The sequence below is a fragment of the Entelurus aequoreus genome, linkage group LG27 (genome assembly GCF_033978785.1).
Source record: "Entelurus aequoreus isolate RoL-2023_Sb linkage group LG27, RoL_Eaeq_v1.1, whole genome shotgun sequence".
Lineage (NCBI taxonomy): Eukaryota > Metazoa > Chordata > Actinopteri > Syngnathiformes > Syngnathidae > Entelurus > Entelurus aequoreus.
The window spans coordinates 3,921,636-3,943,051 of record NC_084757.1 but is presented as its reverse complement, the minus strand read 5'-3'; the positions used below and the strand labels follow the sequence as shown (position 1 = coordinate 3,943,051).

Sequence of the window (21,416 nt, the reverse complement as noted above, 5' to 3'; positions counted from 1 at the left end):
AACCAGGCTTATATTTAATATGCCACAAATTAATCCTGCATAATAACACCTGCGTGTTTGTTATGCTAGCTCCTAGCTCCTCTGCTAGCTCCTAGCTCCATAGAACACGCCAATACAATTCAAACACCTGATCAACACACACAATCACTCAGCCCAAAAGACCGTTCACCTAACCCAAGGTTCATAAAGCTTATATATTTTTAAAAAGTTACGTACGTGACGCGCACGTACGGTACGGTACGTGTTATGCTAGCTCCTAGCTCCTCTGCTAGCTCCTAGCTCCATAGAACACGCCAATACAATTCAAACACATGATCAACACACACAATCACTCAGCCCAAAAGACCGTTCACCTAACCCAAGGTTCATAAAGCTTATATATTTTAAAAAAGTTACGTACATACGCAAAAAAAAGCCAAAGCTGCATACTCACAGTAGCACGTCTGCGTCTTTGTCATCCAAATCAAAGTAATCCTGGTAAGAGTCTGTGTTGTCCCAGTTCCCTACAGGCGTCTGTGTATCCAAATCAAAAGTCCTCCTGGTTAGAGTCTCTGTTATCCGAGTTCTTCCATCTTGACTGCATCTTTCGGGAATGTAAACAAAGAAGCGCCGGCTGTGTACTGTTGTGGCTGACTACGTTCGAAAAATACGTCCATTTCGCACCGACAACTTTCTTCTTTGCTTGCTTGGCTTCCTTCTCCATAATGCAATGAACATGATTGAAACAGATTCACGAACACAGATGTCCAGAATACTGTGGAATTATGAAATGAAAACAGAGCTTTTTCGTATCGGCTTCAATGTGGAAGGCATACCCGTGTTCGCCGGGCTACGTCACACGCATACGTCATCCTCAGAGGCGTTTCGAACCGGAAGTTTAGCGGCAAATTTAAAATGTCACTTTATAAGTTAACCCGGCCGTATTGGCATGTGTTATAATGTTAAGATTTCATCATTGATATATAAACTATCAGACTGCGTGGTCGGTAGTAGTGGGTTTCAGTAGGCCTTTAAAGCCACTACTAGCGACCACGCAGTCTGATAGTTTATATATCAATGATGAAATCTTAACATTGCAACACATGCCAATACGGCCGGGTTAACTTATAAAGTGACATTTTAAATGTCCCGCTAAACTTCCGGCTGAAAACGTCTATGTATGATGACGTATGCGCGTGACGTCAATGGTTGAAACGGAAGTATTCGGACACCATTGAATCCAATACAAAAAGCTCTGTTTTCATCGCAAAATTCCACAGTATTCTGGACATCTGTGTTGGTGAATATTTTGCAATTTGTTTAATGAACAATGAAGACTGCAAAGAAGAAAGCTTTAGGTGGGATCGGTGTATTAGCGGCTGGCTGCAGCAACACAACCAGGAGGACTTTGACTTGGATAGCAGACGCGCTATCCGACGCTAGCCGCCGACCGCATCAATGATCGGGTGAAGTCCTTCGTCGCTCCGTCGATTGCTGGAACGCAGGTGAGCACGGGTGTTGATGAGCAGATGAGGGCTGGCTGGCGGTCCCGTTGCTATGTTAGCTTCAATGGCGTCGTTAGCAACAGCATTGTTAAGCTTCGCCAGGCTGGAAAGCATTAACCGTGTAGTTACAGGTCCATGGTTTAATAGTATTGTTGATTTTCTGTCTATCCTTCCAGTCAGGGATTTATTTCTTTTGTTTCTATCTGCAGTTAAGCCCGATGCTATCACGTTAGCTCCGTAGCTAAAGTGCTTCGCCGATGTATTGTCGTGGAGATAAAAGTCACTGTGAATGTCCATTTCGCGTTCTCGACTCTCATTTTCAAGAGGATATAGTATCCGAGGTGGTTTAAAATACAAATCCGTGATCCACAATAGAAAAAGGAGAGAGTGTGGAATCCAATGAGCCAGCTTGTACCTAAGTTACGGTCAGAGCGAAAAAAAATGCGTCCTGCACTGCACTCTAGTCCTTCACTCTCACGTTCCTCATCCACAAATCTTTCATCCTGGCTCAAATTAATGGGGTAATCGTCGCTTTCTCGGTCCGAATCGCTCTCGCTGCTGGTGTAAACAATGGGGAAATGTGAGGAGCCTTTCAACCTGCGACGTCACGCTACTTCCGGTACAGGCAAGGCTTTTTTTATCAGCGACCAAAAATTGCGAACTTTATCGTCGATGTTCTCTACTAAATCCTTTCAGCAAAAATATGGCAATATCGCGAAATGATCAAGTACGACACATAGAATGGATCTGCTATCCCCGTTTAAATACAAAAAATTCATTTCAGTGGGCCTTTAAGTGCGCCTTATAGTCTGAAAAATACGGTAAAAGGTAAATATGATGGCGACGTCTCTATTTATATCCTCGTCAACTGTGAAAACGACACAGAGTGAGATCAGCTTCAAACAAACACTTCCTGTGCGCGTCTCTCGGGGATGCAGCATCCACGAATCGGATGGCGTGCTGATTAGCGGAAAGATATTCCGGCGTAATTAGAGACGCGTGCGGTTCCTCACTCGGCAGCCGTGGCAATACGAGGGCCCAGCGCCAACGTTTTTACCTACCAATCAGCGGCCTGGCTAATATTTCCCCCGGTGGCGAGGTTCTCTGACACGCGGGTGATTGATTGCGGCGCGAGGCTGAGACGAGGCTGCTGGAGAAGTGCTAGCGGAGCCACAATAGGCGCAAAGAGGAATGAAGGAGGACATGAAAGTGTGCAGATGTTCCCACAGGCTGTGTTTCAACATGCAAAGCCACCTGCACGCCCCCGCCCCCTCATTTGCATATTTAAAGCTTTTTTTTTTTATAGACAATGGCAAGGCGCCGCACATCCGAGTCTGCCTTTTTGCATATGTTTGCCTAATTCCCAGCGGCGCCTCTTACGGATGCGCCGGCCAAGAGGAGGAAGAGGATGGCAGGGATCAGAGGGAGAGCCGGGCCGAGCGTCAATGTCGGCGGTAATTGATGTGTTTGTCGCCGCTAGCGAAGGAAATTCCGCCGCACTTGATCCCGTTTGGCTGCTCTCCAGGGGACGGCAGGTTCACACGTGCTGCGCTTCAAGGCCGCGGCGTGCGCGGCACACGCGCTACACGCTGAAGGCTCCTCCCACCGTGCGCTCATTTCCACACAAATCAGCCACTGAAGCTGCGCTCTTTAAAGTAGCACTAGAATGGAAAAACAAGTGGCCTCTGCATTGGAGCTTTTATCATACACAGTCCTGGTCAAAAGTGTACATACACGTGTAAAGAACATCATGTCATGGCTGTCTTGCGTTTCCAATCATTTCTACAACTCTTATTTTTTTGTGATAGAGTGATTGGAGCACATACTTGTTGGTCACAAAAAACATTCATGGAGTTTGCTTCTTTTATGTAGTTTTTGTTTCATCTGACCACAGAACTTTCCTCCAGAAGGTCTTATCTTTGTCCATGTGATGTCAGGGATTTAATTCAACTTCAAGTGAAGAGAAAAAAAAAAAAAATGAAAAAAATAAATAAATTTAAAAAAAAATTAAATATATATATATATATATATATATATATAATGTATATATATATACATATATATATAATGTGTATATATATATATACAGTATATATATATATATGATGTATCATGTTGCATGCATGCATGCATGTGTGATGTATCATGTTGTATGCATGCATGTGTGATGTATCATGTTGCATGCATGCATGTGTGATGTATCATGTTGCATGCATGCATGCATGTGTGATGTATCATGTTGCATGCATGCATGTGTGATGTATCATGTTGCATGAATGCATGTGTGATGTATCATGTTGCATGCGTGCATGTGTGATGTATCATGTTGCATGCATGCATGTGTGATGTATCATGTTGCATGTGTGCATGTGTGATGTATCATGTTGCATGCGTGCATGTGTGATGTATCATGTTGCATGCATGTGTGATGTATCATGTTGCATGCATGTGTGATGTATCATGTTGCATGCATGCATGTGTGATGTATCATGTTGCATGCATGCATGTGTGATGTATCATGTTGTATGCATGCATGTGTGATGTATCATGTTGTATGCATGCATGTGTGATGTATCATGTTGCATGCATGCATGTGTGATGTATCATGTTGTATGCATGTGTGTGTGATGTATCATGTTGCATGCATGCGTGTGTGATGTATCATGTTGCATGCATGCATGTGTGATGTATCAAGTTGCATGCATGCATGTGTGATGCATCATGTTGTATGCATGCATGTGTGATGTATCATGTTGCATGCATGCATGTGTGATGTATCATGTTGCATGCATGCATGTGTGATGTATCAAGTTGTATGCATGCATGTGTGATGCATCATGTTGTATGCATGCATGTGTGATGTATCATGTTGTATGCATGCATGTGTGATGTATCATGTTGCATGCATCATGTTGTATGCATGCATGTGTGATGTATCATGTTGCATGCATGCATGTGTGATGTATCATGTTGCATGCATGCATGTGTGATGTATCATGTTGCATGCATGCATGCATGTGTGATGTATCATGTTGCATGCATGCATGCATGTGTGATGTATCATGTTGCATGCGTGCATGTGTGATGTATCATGTTGAATGCATGATGTATCATGTTGTATGCATGCATGTGTGATGTATCATGTTGCATGCATGCATGTGTGATGTATCATGTTGTATGCATGCATGTGTGATGTATCAAGTTGTATGCATGCATGTGTGATGCATCATGTTGTATGCATGCATGTGTGATGTATCATGTTGTATGCATGCATGCATGTGTGATGTATCATGTTGCATGCTTGCATGTGTGATGCATCTTGTTGCATGCATGATGTATCATGTTGTATGCATGCATGTGTGATGTATCATGTTGCATGCATGCATGTGTGATGTATCATGTTGTATGCATGCATGTGTGATGTATCATGTTGCATGCATGCATGTGTGATGTATCATGTTGCATGCATGCATGCGTGATGTATCATGTTGCATGCATGCATGCGTGATGTATCATGTTGTATGCATGCATGTGTGATGTATCATGTTGTATGCATGCGTGTGTGATGTATCATGTTGCATGCATGCGTGTGTGATGTATCATGTTGCATGCATGCATGTGTGATGTATCATGTTGTATGCATGCATGTGTGAGTTATCATGTTGCATGCATGCATGTGTGATGCATCATGTTGTATGCATGCATGTGTGATGTATCATGTTGCATGCGTGCATGTGTGATGTATCATGTTGAATGCATGCATGTGTGATGTATCATGTTGCATGCATGCATGTGTGATGTATCATGTTGCATGCGTGCATGTGTGATGTATCATGTTGAATGCATGCATGTGTGATGTATCATGTTGCATGCATGCATGTGTGATGTATCATGTTGCATGCGTGCATGTGTGATGTATCATGTTGTATGCATGCATGTGTGATGTATCATGTTGTATGCATGTATGTGTGATGTATCATGTTGCATGCATGCATGTGTGATGTATCATGTTGTATGCATGCATGTGTGATGTATCATGTTGCATGCATGCATGTGTGATGTATCATGTTGTATGCATGCATGTGTGATGTATCATGTTGCATGCATGCATGTGTGATGTATCATGTTGTATGCATGCATGTGTGATGTATCATGTTGCATGCATGCATGTGTGATGTATCATGTTGTATGCATGCATGTGTGATGTATCATGTTGCATGCATGCATGTGTGATGCATCATGTTGTATGCATGCATGTGTGATGTATCATGTTGCATGCATGCATGACGTATCTTGTTGCATGCATGCATGATGTATCATGTTGTATGCATACATGTGTGATGTATCATGTTGTATGCATGCATGTGTGATGTATCACGTTGCATGCATGCATGTGTGATGTATCATGTTGTATGCATGCATGTGTGATGTATCATGTTGTATGCGTGCATGTGTGATGTATCATGTTGTATGCGTGCATGTGTGATGTATCATGTTGCATGCATGCATGTGTGATGTATCATGTTGAATGCATGCATGTGTGATGTATCATGTTGCATGCATGCATGTGTGATGTATCATGTTGCATGCGTGCATGTGTGATGTATCATGTTGTATGCATGCATGTGTGATGTATCATGTTGTATGCATGCATGTGTGATGTATCATGTTGCATGCATGCATGTGTGATGTATCATGTTGTATGCATGCATGTGTGATGTATCATGTTGCATGCATGCATGTGTGATGTATCATGTTGTATGCATGCATGTGTGATGTATCATGTTGCATGCATGCATGTGTGATGTATCATGTTGTATGCATGCATGTGTGATGTATCATGTTGCATGCATGCATGTGTGATGTATCATGTTGTATGCATGCATGTGTGATGTATCATGTTGCATGCATGCATGTGTGATTTATCATGTTGTATGCATGCATGTGATATGTATCATGTTGCATGCATGCATGTGTGACGTATCTTGTTGCATGCATGCATGATGTATCATGTTGTATGCATACATGCGTGATGTATCATGTTGTATGCATGCATGTGTGATGTATCATGCTGCATGCATGCATGTGTGATGTATCATGTTGCATGCGTGCATGTGTGATGTATCATGTTGAATGCATGCATGTGTGATGTATCATGTTGCATGCATGCATGTGTGATGTATCATGTTGCATGCGTGCATGTGTGATATATCATGTTGTATGCATGCATGTGTGATGTATCATGTTGTATGCATGCATGTGTGATGTATCATGTTGCATGCATGCATGTGTGATGTATCATGTTGCATGCATGCATGTGTGATGTATCATGTTGCATGCATGCATGTGTGATGTATCATGTTGTATGCATGCATGTGTGATGTATCATGTTGCATGCATGCATGTGTGATGTATCATGTTGTATGCATGCATGTGTGATGTATCATGTTGCATGCATGCATGTGTGATGTATCATGTTGTATGCATGCATGTGTGATGTATCATGTTGCATGCATGCATGTGTGATGTATCATGTTGTATGCATGCATGTGTGATGTATCATGTTGCATGCATGCATGTGTGACGTATCTTGTTGCATGCATGCATGATGTATCATGTTGTATGCATACATGTGTGATGTATCATGTTGTATGCATGCATGTGTGATGTATCACGTTGCATGCATGCATGTGTGATGTATCATGTTGTATGCATGCATGTGTGATGTATCATGTTGCATGCATGCATGTGTGATGTATCTTGTTGCATGCATGCATGATGTATCATGTTGTATGCATGCATGTGTGATGTATCATGTTGTATGCATGCATGTTTGATGCATCATGTTGTATGCGTGCATGTGTGATGTATCATGTTGTATACATGCATGTGTGATGTATCATGTTGTATGCATGCATGTGTGATGTATCATGTTGCATGCATGCATGTGTGATGTATCATGTTGTATGCATGCATGTGTGATGTATCATGTTGCATGCATGCATGTGTGATGTATCTTGTTGTATGCATGCATGATGTATCATGTTGTATGCATACATGTGTTATGTATCATGTTGTATGCATGCATGTGTGATGCATCACGTTGCATGCATGCATGTGTGATGTATCATGTTGCATGCGTGCATGTGTGATGTATCATGTTGCATGCGTGCATGTGTGATGTATCATGTTGCATGCGTGCACGTGTGATGTATCATGTTGCATGCGTGCACGTGTGATGTATCATGTTGCATGCGTGCATGTGTGATGTATCATGTTGCATGCGTGCATGTGTGATGTATCATGTTGCATGCGTGCATGTGTGATGTATCATGTTGCATGCATGCATGTGTGATGTATCGTGTTGCATGCGTGCATGTGTGATGTATCATGTTGTATGCATGCATGTGTGATGTATCGTGTTGCATGCGTGCATGTGTGATGTATCATGTTGTATGCATGCATGTGTGATGTATCATGTTGTATGCATGCATGTGTGATGTATCATGTTGTATGCATGCATGTGTGATGTATCATGTTGTATGCATACATGTGTGATGTATCATGTTGTATGCATGCATGTGTGATGTATCATGTTGTATGCATGCATGTGTGATGTATCATGTTGTATGCATGCATGTGTGATGTATCATGTTGCATGCATGTTCCAAATAAACACCAAAGCAACTCAACTCAAACACTCTCTGTTTGTGGGGGCAATATTTGTGGTGTGTGTGTGTGTGTGTGTGTGTGTGTGTGTGTGTGTGTGTGTGTGTGTGTGTGTGTGTGTGTGTGTGTGTGTGTGTGTGTGTGTGCGTGCGTATGAATTAGCCATAAAGAGTAAAGCCATTTAAGCTCCAGTGCCAAAGGCCAAAACATCACATCAGCATTACAGCCTATTTACACATTCACAATGCTCCACCATCGCCCCCAACAGCCTGCTGCGGATACATCACACACACACACACACACACACACACACACACACACACACACACACACACACACACACACACACACACACACACACACACACACACACACACACACACACACACACACACACACACACACACATGCACGGTGCACCTGGTTTAACAGAGTTTGTAGTTTTAATTACTGCATGTAGAGTGCAGATAACACAGCCCTGAGAGACTTTTTGACAGTGTGTGTGTGTGTGTGTGTGTGTGTGTGTGTGTGTGTGTGTGTGTGTGCGTGCGTGCGTGCGTGCGTGCGTGCGTGCGCACGTGTGTGTGTGTGTGTGTGTGTCCTGCGTGCAAAAACACACACACCATCACAAAACAGTCTATGATAAGGCAGCAAAAAGTAAAGAGAAACTAAGTAAGATGAAGCATCTTATTATGGTGTTTTACCCCGGGCCTGACAAAATATTGATAAAAGAGGAAAAAAAATACTTTTTATATTCTCCCAGTCTTTTATGCACTTCATCTTCTGGGGGGAACTGTCTCTTTAAGGCCTGGCTTTGCTTTAAACAACTTTTTTTTAGCCCTCGTCTGTGAACTTGGCAACTCCTGCTGGTTCTTGAAAGAATTAGCGCGTGAGAGGAAGTGTTGGATGAATAGAAAGATAGAAGGGGGGTGTAAACAAAGTCTCTTAAAGCTACAACGATCACGTCGGGGTCATCAATGTGCAGATGTTGGGCTTAAAGGCCTACTGAAATGAAATGTTTTTATTTAAACGGGGATAGCAGATCCATTCTATGTGTCATACTTGATCATTTCGCGATATTGCCATATTTTTGCTGAAAGGATTTAGTAGAGAACAACGACGATAAAGTTCGCAACTTTTGGTCGCTGATAAAAAAAAGCCTTGACTGTACCGGAAGTAGCGTGACGTCACAGGGGATAGGGCTGCTCACATTTCCCCATTGTTTACAATGCAGCGAGAGAGATTCGGACCGAGAAAGCGACGATTACCCCATTAATTTGAGCGAGGATGAAAGATTTCTGGATGAGGTACGTGAGAGTGAAGGACTAGAGTGCAGTGCAGGACGGATCTTTTTTTGCTCTGACCGTAACTTAGGTACAAGCTGGTTCATTGGATTTTACACTTTCTCCTTTTTCTATTGTGGATCACGGATTTGTATTTGAAACCACCTCGGATACTATATCCTCTTGAAAATGAGAGTCGAGAATGCGAAATGGACATTCACAGTGACTTTTATCTCCACGACAATACATCGGCAAAATGCTTTAGCTACGGAGCTAACGTGATAGCATCGGGCTCAAATGCCGATAGAAACAAAATAAATAAATCCCTGACTGGAAGGATAGACAGAAGATCAACAATACTATTAAACCATGAAAATGTAACTACACGGTTAATAATTTCCAGCTTGGCGAAGCTTAACAATGCTGTTGCTAACGACGCCATTGAAGCTAACTTAGCTACGGAGCGGCGGCGGGCGTTGTAGCTTTCGACGCCACCCCGGCCGCCATCAGAGTTGGCAAGAAACATATATTTCCCCAAAGTTACGTACGTGACATGCACATAGCGACACGCACGTACGGGCAAGCGATCAAATGTTTGGAAGCCAAAGCTGTACTCACGGTAGCGCGTCTGCTATCCATCTCAAAGTCCTCCTGGTTGTGTTGCTGTAGTCCACCGCTAATACACCGATCCCACCTACAGCTTTCTTCTTTGCAGTCTCCATTGTTCATTAAACAAATTGCAGAAGATTCACCAACACAGATGTCCGGAATACTGTGGAATTTTGAGATGAAAACAGAGCAGTTTGTATGGTGACACATTGGGTACCAATACTTTCGTTGCCGCCGTGACGTCACGCGCATACGTCATCATACCTAGAAGTTTTCAACCGGAAGTGTGGCGGGACATTTAAAATGTCACTTTATAAGTTAACCCGGCCGTATTGGCATGTGTTGCAATGTTAAGATTTCATCATTGATATATAAACTATCAGACTGCGTGGTCGCTAGTAGTGGCTTTCAGTAGGCCTTTAACCTCAACAGATATCGACTCAATTTGTTCAAAGTAGGCACGTAACAATGAACAGTAATAATGATAACTGAAATAAAACTCCCGACGGTTAGTATTAGCATTTTAAATTAAGATGACGGAAAACCCGGGATTGATAACTGCGCTTTGATAAACTCACTGACTAACGCAAGCTTGACGCAAGCGGTTGGCCATTCTTTTCTTTTTAACAGGCATCACGGCACGTCGTCGTCACATCATGACATTGCTGGTTTTACGAGCAGAGGAGCATGTTGGGCAGCGCACACACACTGAGTACTTACAAGCAGACACAGTGTGTAGACAGAAAAGGGAGAACGGACGCATTTTGGTGTAAAAAGTACAGATAAAGGTGAAGTATAACACTGAAACACCCTCAGGAAGAGGTGCTTTAAGACATGGCTAGCTAGCTAGTGTTTTAGCTACTACTAAATCACTAATCCTCGTCTCCATGGCGACAAATCAAGTGAGTTTCTTTCAAGTACCATTATCACTGCAGGACGAGGAATAGCTAAACATGCTTCACTACACACCGTAGAAGGATACAATAGCTCACAGGCGTCACAATGTAAACAAACGCCAAGGGTGGATCTACACCTGACATCCACTGTAATGATACCAAGTACAGGAGCGTATCTAGTCGATACTAATATGATTACATCGATATGTTTTATTGTCACAACATCTTCTTTCGGTTTTTTAAAATTCATATTATGTTTATAAAGTCAGTAAATATGTCCCTGGACACATGAGGACTTTGAATATGACCAATGTATGATCCTGTAACTACTTGGTATCAGATCCATATCTAAATGTGTGGTATCATCCAAAACTAATGTAAAGTATCAAAGAAGAGAAGAATAAATGATTATTACATTTTAACAGAAGTGTAGATAGAACATGTTAAAACAGGAAATAAGCAGATATTAACAGTAAATGAACAAGTGGATTAATAATCCATTTTTTACAGTTTGTCCCTCATAATGTGTACAAAATAATAGGTGTATAAATGACACAATATGTTACTGCATACGTCAGCAGACTAATTAGGAGTCTTTGTTTGTTTACTTACTACTAAAAGACAAGTTGTCTAGTATGTTCACTATTTTATTTAAGGACTAAATTACAATAATAAACATATGTAGCATTTTTTGTTCAAATAAAGCCAATAATGAAATTTTTTGTGGTCCCCTTTATTTAGAAAAGTATTGAAAAGTACCGAAATATGTTTTGGTACCGGTACTGGTACCAAAATACTGGTATCGGGACAACACTATGCAGTACATGTCTTTTTTTTCCCTGTCAAAATAGAAAAATAAAGAAAGATAAAGTACTTCATTGGTGCATATTATTTCCAAGCTTTCACGGGCCATTCAAAACGATGTGGCGGGTAAGATCTTGAGTTTGACACCAGTGCTCTCGACTTCTTGCCTGTACCTCACCTTCCTTGCTCTGCGACCTGGGGTCCAAACAAAGAACGGCAAAATAAGAATGTAACACCTCTCCTCCTAACCCAAAATCCTACGTTTCCACTCCCCACTCCGTGGGAATCTGTTGTATAGTACACAACAATGTGCGCATAAGTGCAGAAATACACTACATTGCCAAAAGTATTTGGCCACCTGCCTTGACTCACATCCTAACCCATAGGGTTCAATATGACCTTTTCCAGCTATTACAGCTTCAACTCTTCTGGGAAGGCTGTCCACAAGGTTGCGGAGTGTGTTTGTTGGAATTTTCGACTATTCTTCCAAAAGCGCATTGGTGAGGACACACACTGATGTTGGTGGAGAAGGCCTGGCTCTCAGTCTCCGTTATAATTCATCCCAAAGGGTTCAGGTCAGGACTCTGTGCAGGCCAGTCAAGTTCATCCACACCAGACTCTGTCATCCATGTCTGTATGGACCTTGCTTTGTGCAGCTGCTCGGCCATTGGAAACCCATCCCACGAAGCTCTCTGCGTACCGTACGTGGGCTAATTGGAAGGTCACATGACGTTTGGAGCTCTGTAGCAACTGACTGTGCGAAAAGTCGGCGACCTCTTTGCACGATGCGCTATAGCATCCGCTGATCCCTCTCTGTCAGTTTACGTGGCCTACCACTTGGCGGCTGAGTTGCTGTTGTTCCCAAACTCTTCCATTTTCTTATAATAAAGCCCACAGTTGACTTTGGAATATTTAGGAGCGAGGAAATTTCACGACTGGATTTGTTGCACAGGTGGCATCCTATGACAGTTCCACGCTGGAAATCACTGAGAGCGGCCCATTCTTTCACAAATGTTTGTAGAAACAGTCTCCATGCCTAAGTGCTGGATTTGATGCACCTGTGGCCGGGTCAAGTGATTAGGACTAGGGATGTCCGATAATATCGGCCTGCCGATATTATCGGCCGATAAATGCATTAAAATGTAATATCGGAAATTATCGGTATCGTTTTTTTTATTATCTGTATCGTTTTTTTTTTGTTTTTTTTTAATTATTAAATCAACATAAAAAACACAAGATACACTTACAATTAGTGCACCAACCCAAAAAACCTCCCTCCCCCCATTTCTTTCTGTTATTAATATTCTGCTTCCTACATTATATATCAATATATATCAATACAGTCTGCAAGGGATACAGTCCGTAAGCACACATGATTGTGCGTGCTGCTGTTCCACCAATAGTACTAACCTTTAACAGTTAATTTTACTCATTTTCATTAATTACTACTTTCTATGTAACTGTTTTTATATTGTTTTACTTTCTTTTTTATTCAAGAAAATGTTTTTAATTTAGTTATCTTATTTTATTATTATTTTTAAAAAGTACCTTATCTTCACCATACATGGTTGTCCAAATTAGGCATAATAATGTGTTAATTCCACGACTGCATATATCGGTTGATATCGGTATCGGTTGATATCGGTATCGGTAATTAAAGAGTTGGACAATATCGGAATATCGGATATCGGCAAAAAGCCATTATCGGACATCCCTAATTAGGACACCTGATTCCGATCATTTGGATGGGCGGCCAAATACTTTTGGCAACATAGTGTATTTGGCTGCCACGCTCGTCGGCCAAAAACGACGCAGAGTGGCGGGTGGAAAGTGTCCAGTGGAGCAGTGAAGGCATCACGTTAGCAGGATTACTGCAGACGGCGGAGTCGTGAAACGGCGGGCTTATCTCAGGCGCCGTCTTTAGCGCACAGCGGGCTCACTTTGACAGCCTGCCGCGTGGCGTTATCGCGGCCGGCCTATAAAAAAGTACGTGCGTCCGCCAAGCTGCCACATGTTCTCGCACCTTCCACCAGAGGAGACGACGAGCCGCTAACTGCGCTTCCCGCTGACTGACAGCCATTTCAAACCCGGGCGCCGACTTTTCCGCCCTTAAAGGCGAGACGCCGGCGGGGCGAGGAGGTGTGTATCGGCCCGGGTTGCCATGGCGACACGCGATGTAATTAAAAGGAAAACTCCAGCATGTTGTCAGCATCGAACTTTACTTCTTGTCTCTTTTTTTTTTTTAGCAGCTAATTTTAGGCTGCAGCGTGGGCTTTAAAGACTTTGTGGAAGGAGAGAGGATTACCTGGAATTTTAAGGTGTGATGGGATCCTGTTACCATGGATACCGTGTCAACCCTGAAAAGAGAGATAGTTGAGCACACGGACACAACTTTCCTCTGCTCACGTCTGTAACGAGTGGAAACTCAATCATCCATCCATCTATCCATTTCCCTCCGCTTATCCCAGGTCGGGTCGCGGGGGCAGCAGCCTAAGCAGAGAAGCCCAGACTTCCCTCTCCCCAGCCACTTGGTCCAGCTCCTCCCGGGGGATCCCGAGGCGTTCCCAGGCCAGCCGGGAGACATAGTTTTCCCAACATGTCCTGGGTCTTCCCCGTGGTCTCCTCCCGGTCGGACGTGCCCCTAACACCTCCCTGGGGAGGCGTTCGGGTGGCATACTGAGCAGATGCCCGAACCACCTAATTTGGGCCGCTTGTACCCGTGATCTTGTCCTTTCGGTCATAACCCAAAGTTCATGACCATAGGTGAGGAGGGGAACGTAGATCGACCGGTAAATTGAGAGCTTTGCCTTTGCCTCAATCATCACATGCAAAACATTTACTACTAATGCAGTGTTTCCCATAAACTGCCAAGATACTTGTGGCGGTGGGGGCGTGGCTATGGGCGTGGTCACCATGACATCATCGATCAATTTGCATAATTTACTACAATGATTTGATTTTCTCCAAAAAGGCTCAAAAAATGTATACTTACTAATTAATAATAACAGTTTTGTTTTAAACGTCCATCCATCCATCCATCCATTTTACAATATAATTACAACACTTTATGTACATATGTATATACAGATCTGAACAATATGTTATTCACTGAAATATATTTATTAATTGTGGTTCTTACAAAAAATAATATCTTATAAAATATAAAAGCTAAAATGTCTCAAAGCTCTGCCCCTTTAATTAGTGCATACTAAATAATTTAACTTTAGCCTACTACTACAACCATATTATTTACCAGCAACATAAAGTGAAACAGAGGCAGAGTTGTCCTGCCACAGTCAGTAACAAATCAACAGAAAACAGTAGTGGTGGTAGATAGACACAGAGCTTCATCAAACATCTGATCCACTGAACAAAGAGCTCCAAAAATCTTGAACTTTAGACTGCCATCAGTTTTACTCCCTACACTTAACCATGTGTTTCCTACTGCCTGCAGACTTTGCACCCTTTGTTATATACACATGTTGTGTTTCTAATATAAATACATTTAATAAAGTCAAATACAAATAAGGCAACAAGAGAAGTATCCTACACTTCTCTTTTGTAAAGTAAATCTGAACAGCTGATATGGGCATCTACATCAACTATATGATTTGCCTGAGAAGCTGGACAGGACAAAAAAAAAAAAAATAAATAAATAAAAAATTATTATTATTTTTTTTAATTTTTTTTTAATTTGTGGCGGACGTAATTCTTTTGTGGCGGGCCGCCACAAATAAATGAATGTGTGGGAAACACTGTAATGAAATATGTCACAGTAAGCAAATACAGGAATTCATCTAAAACGTTACGGTGCAGAAGTAAGGACGTCGTTTTGGCTCTGTATTCATTATATATTTACAACAGAATGGAGGGTGAAACTAATCCAAAATGTGTAGAGAGTATCTGGAGAGTGTTACCGGAAGTGTTGAGCGAGGTGCGGAAGTCCAAGAGGGGGCAAGGAAAGCTCGGAGGTCCGTGGGCAGGCGTGACGTCAAGGGCAGGAGCGAGGCGTCAGAGTCCGTGTCGAGATCCACGAGGCAGCCGGGGAACCAGAGGGGAATACGGGGAGTCGAGACACACGGCTCGTGACGCGGGATCTGGAACACGACACAGGACAACACACGGTGAGCACAGAGGTGGGGTAACACAGAGAGGGCGAATGCACATGGAGATGGACAGTTACGGCTTACTGTACGGAAAAGGTAATCAATCATCAATCAATCAATGTTTACTTATATAGCCCTAAATCACGAGTGTCTCAAAGGGCTGCCCAAGCCACAACCACATCCTCGGCTCAGATCCCACATCAGGGCAAGAAAAAAACTCAACCCAATGGGATGACAATGAGAAACCTTGGAGGGGACCGCAGATGTGGGCACCCTCCCCTCCTGGGCCACCGGTGCAATGGACGTCGAGTGGATCTAGCATAATATTGTGAGAGTCCAGTCCATAGTGCATCTAACATAATAGTGTGAGAGTCCAGTCCATAGTGGATCTAACATAATAGTGAGAGTCCAGTCCATAGTGGATCTAACATAATAGTGTGAGAGTCCAGTCCATAGTGGATCTAACATAATAGTGAGAGTCCAGTCCATAGTGGATCTAACATAATAGTGTGAGAGTCCAGTCCATAGTGGATCTAACATAATAGTGAGAGTCCAGTCCATAGTGGATCTAACATAATAGTGAGAGAGTCCAGTCCATAGTGGATCTAATATAATAGTGTGAGAGTCCAGTCCATAGTGGATCTAACATAATAGTGTGAGAGTCCAGTCCATAGTGGATCTAGCATAATAGTGTGAGAGTCCAGTCCATAGTGGATCTAACATAATAGTGTGAGTCCAGTCCATAGTGGATCTAACATAATAGTGAGAGTCCAGTCCATAGTGGATCTAACATAATAGTGTGAGAGTCCAGTCCATAGTGGATCTAACATAATAGTGTGAGAGTCCAGTCCATAGTGGATCTAGCATAATAGTGAGAGAGTCCAGTCCATAGTGGATCTAATATAATAGTGTGAGAGTCCAGTCCATAGTGGATCTAACATAATAGTGTGAGAGTCCAGTCCATAGTGGATCTAGCATAATAGTGTGAGAGTCCAGTCCATAGTGGATCTAACATAATAGTGAGAGAGTCCAGTCCATAGTGGATCTAACATAATAGTGAGAGTCCAGTCCATAGTAGATCTAACATAATAGTGTGAGAGTCCAGTCCATAGTGGATCTAACATAATAGTGTGAGAGTCCAGTCCATAGTGGATCTAACATAATAGTGAGAGTCCAGTCCATAGTGGATCTAACATAATAGTGAGAGAGTCCAGTCCATAGTGGATCTAATATAATAGTGTGAGAGTCCAGTCCATAGTGGATCTAACATAATAGTGTGAGAGTCCAGTCCATAGTGGATCTAGCATAATAGTGTGAGAGTCCAGTCCATAGTGGATCTAACATAATAGTGTGAGAGTCCAGTCCATAGTGGATCTAACATAATAGTGAGAGTCCAGTCCATAGTAGATCTAACATAATAGTGTGAGAGTCCAGTCCATAGTGGATCTAACATAATAGTGTGAGAGTCCAGTCCATAGTGGATCTAACATAATAGTGAGAGTCCAGTCCATAGTGGATCTAACATAATAGTGAGAGAGTCCAGTCCATAGTGGATCTAATATAATAGTGTGAGAGTCCAGTCCATAGTGGATCTAACATAATAGTGTGAGAGTCCAGTCCATAGTGGATCTAACATAATAGTGTGAGAGTCCAGTCCATAGTGGATCTAGCATAATAGCGTGAGAGTCCAGTCCATAGTGGATCTAACATAATAGTGTGAGTCCAATCCATAGTGGATCTAACATAATAGTGAGAGTCCAGTCCATAGTGGATCTAACATAATAGTGTGAGAGTCCAGTCCATAGTGGATCTAACATAATAGTGTGAGTCCAGTCCATAGTGGATCTAACATAATAGTGTGAGTCCAGTCCATAGTGGATTTAACATAATAGTGAGAGTCCAGTCCATAGTGGATCTAACATAATAGTGTGAGAGTCCAGTCCATAGTGGATCTAACATAATAGTGAGAGTCCAGTCCATAGTGGATCTAACATGATAGTGTGAGAGTCCAGTCCATAGTGGATCTAACATAATAGTGTGAGTCCAGTCCATAGTGGATCTAACATAATAGTGTGAGTCCAGTCCATAGTGGATTTAACATAATAGTGAGAGTCCAGTCCATAGTGGATCTAGCATAATAGTGTGAGAGTCCAGTCCATAGTGGATCTAACATAATAGTGAGAGTCCAGTCCATAGTGGATCTAACATAATAGTGAGAGTCCAGTCCATAGTGGATCTAACATAATAGTGTGAGAGTCCAGTCCATAGTGGATCTAGCATAATAGCGTGAGAGTCCAGTCCATAGTGGATCTAACATAATAGTGTGAGTCCAATCCATAGTGGATCTAACATAATAGTGAGAGTCCAGTCCATAGTGGATCTAACATAATAGTGTGAGAGTCCAGTCCATAGTGGATCTAACATAATAGTGTGAGAGTCCAGTCCATAGTGGATCTAACATAATAGTGTGAGAGTCCAGTCCATAGTGTATCTAACATAATAGTGTGAGTCCAGTCCATAGTGGATCTAACATAATAGTGTGAGTCCAGTCCATAGTGGATTTAACATAATAGTGAGAGTCCAGTCCATAGTGGATCTAACATAATAGTGTGAGAGTCCAGTCCATAGTGGATCTAACATAATAGTGTGAGAGTCCAGTCCATAGTGGATCTAACATAATAGTCTGAGAGTCCAGTCCATAGTGGATCTAACATAATAGTGTGAGAGTCCAGTCCATAGTGGATCTAACATAATAGTGTGAGAGTCCAGTCCATAGTGGATCTAACATAATAGTGTGAGAGTCCAGTCCATAGTGGATCTAACATAATAGTCTGAGAGTCCAGTCCATAGTGGATCTAACATAGTAGTGAGAGTCCAGTCCATAGTGGATCTAACATAATAGTGTGAGAGTCCAGTCCATAGTGGATCTAACATAATAGTGTGAGAGTCCAGTCCATAGTGGATCTAACATAATAGTCTGAGAGTCCAGTCCATAGTGGATCTAACATAATAGTGTGAGAGTCCAGTCCATAGTGGATCTAACATAATAGTGTGAGAGTCCAGTCCATAGTGGATCTAACATAATAGTGTGAGAGTCCAGTCCATAGTGGATCTAACATAATAGTCTGAGAGTCCAGTCCATAGTGGATCTAACATAATAGTGAGAGTCCAGTCCATAGTGGATCTAACATAATAGTGAGAGTCCAGTCCATAGTGGATCTAACATAATAGTGTGAGAGTCCAGTCCATAGTGGATCTAGCATAATAGCGTGAGAGTCCAGTCCATAGTGGATCTAACATAATAGTGTGAGTCCAATCCATAGTGGATCTAACATAATAGTGAGAGTCCAGTCCATAGTGGATCTAACATAATAGTGTGAGAGTCCAGTCCATAGTGGATCTAACATAATAGTGTGAGAGTCCAGTCCATAGTGGATCTAACATAATAGTGTGAGAGTCCAGTCCATAGTGGATCTAACATAATAGTGTGAGTCCAGTCCATAGTGGATCTAACATAATAGTGTGAGTCCAGTCCATAGTGGATTTAACATAATAGTGAGAGTCCAGTCCATAGTGGATCTAACATAATAGTGTGAGAGTCCAGTCCATAGTGGATCTAACATAATAGTGTGAGAGTCCAGTCCATAGTGGATCTAACATAATAGTGTGAGAGTCCAGTCCATAGTGGATCTAACATAATAGTGTGAGAGTCCAGTCCATAGTGGATCTAACATAATAGTGTGAGAGTCCAGTCCATAGTGGATCTAACATAATAGTCTGAGAGTCCAGTCCATAGTGGATCTAACATAATAGTCTGAGAGTCCAGTCCATAGTGGATCTAACATAATAGTGTGAGAGTCCAGTCCATAGTGGATCTAACATAATAGTGTGGGAGTCCAGTCCATAGTGGATCTAACATAATAGTGTGGGGGTCCAGTCCATAGTGGATCTAACATAATAGTGTGAGAGTCAAGTCCATAGTGGATCTAACATAATAGTGTGAGAGTCCAGTCCATAGTGGATCTAACATAATAGTGAGAGTCCAGTCCATAGTGGATCTAACATGATAGTGTGAGAGTCCAGTCCATAGTGGATGTAACATAATAGTGTGAGAGTCCAGTCCATAGTGGATCTAACATAATAGTGAGAGAGTCCAGTCCATAGTGGATCTAACATAATAGTGAGAATCCAGTCCATAGTGGATCTACCATAGTAGTGAGAGTCCAGTCCATAGTGGATCTAACATAATAGTGAGAGTCCAGTCCATAGTGGATCTAACATAATAGTGTGAGAGTCCAGTCCATAGTGGATCTAACATAATAGTGTGAGAGTCCAGTCCATAGTGGATCTAACATAATAGTGTGAGAGTCCAGTCCATAGTGGATCTAACATAATAGTCTGAGAGTCCAGTCCATAGTGGATCTAACATAATAGTCTGAGAGTCCAGTCCATAGTGGATCTAACATAATAGTGTGAGAGTCCAGTCCATAGTGGATCTAACATAATAGTGTGGGAGTCCAGTCCATAGTGGATCTAACATAATAGTGTGGGGGTCCAGTCCATAGTGGATCTAACATAATAGTGTGAGAGTCAAGTCCATAGTGGATCTAACATAATAGTGTGAGAGTCCAGTCCATAGTGGATCTAACATAATAGTGAGAGTCCAGTCCATAGTGGATCTAACATGATAGTGTGAGAGTCCAGTCCATAGTGGATGTAACATAATAGTGTGAGAGTCCAGTCCATAGTGGATCTAACATAATAGTGAGAGAGTCCAGTCCATAGTGGATCTAACATAATAGTGAGAATCCAGTCCATAGTGGATCTACCATAGTAGTGAGAGTCCAGTCCATAGTGGATCTAACATAATAGTGAGAGTCCAGTCCATAGTGGATCTAACATAATAGTGTGAGAGTCCAGTCCATAGTGGATCTAACATAATAGTGTGAGAGTCCAGTCCATAGTGGATCTAACATAATAGTGTGAGAGTCCAGTCCATAGTGGATCTAACATAATAGTGTGAGAGTCCAGTCCATAGTGGATCTAACATAATAGTGTGAGAGTCCAGTCCATAGTGGATCTAACATAATAGTGTGAGAGTCCAGTCCATAGTGGGGCCAGCAGGAGATCATCTTGAGTGGAGACAGGTCAGCAGCGCAAAGACGTCCCCAATTGATGCACAGATGAGTGGTCCACCCTGGGTCCCGACTTTGGACAGCTAGCGCTTCATCTGTGGTCACCGAATCTGTGCCCTTTACGTAGGTAACTACGTTCTGGCCTGGAACGCTTAAGAAGCCCAGGAAGCTCATCAGCAACAGGTGTGTAGAGCGCCGATTGATTGCCGATCGAATGCAGCCGCCTGCTGTAGCCCGAGTGTCGTGCGCCGGCGCGCTCTTGGAAGTGCGCTCAGCGCAGCGCACAGATGACTGCGCACTGTGTCACTTATCCTTTAACAACTAAGAGTACACTCAAATAGTCACGGAAATTACAGCAAAAATACATTTTTATAAAGAATATACACAGATAAAACTACTCACAGTACTCCTAGTGGTTAGAGTGTCCGCC

At 42.3% G+C, this 21,416-nt stretch overlaps 1 long non-coding RNA gene across 3 annotated transcripts in view; it reads right to left on the bottom strand.

Moving 5' to 3' along the window:
• LOC133644250 (uncharacterized) overlaps window positions 1-21,416 on the bottom strand; it is an 88,589-nt gene that overhangs the window by 66,603 nt on the left and 570 nt on the right. For 2 of the 3 annotated variants that reach the window (XR_009824746.1, XR_009824748.1), the window contains exons 2-4: window positions 15,663-15,842; window positions 14,051-14,102; window positions 10,055-10,208 (exon numbers count right to left, since the gene is read on the bottom strand). This is a non-coding gene — a long non-coding RNA (uncharacterized LOC133644250). The remainder of the gene's footprint in view (window positions 1-10,054; window positions 10,209-14,050; window positions 14,103-15,662; window positions 15,843-21,416) is intronic. The other variant, XR_009824747.1, reaches the window with a different exon arrangement.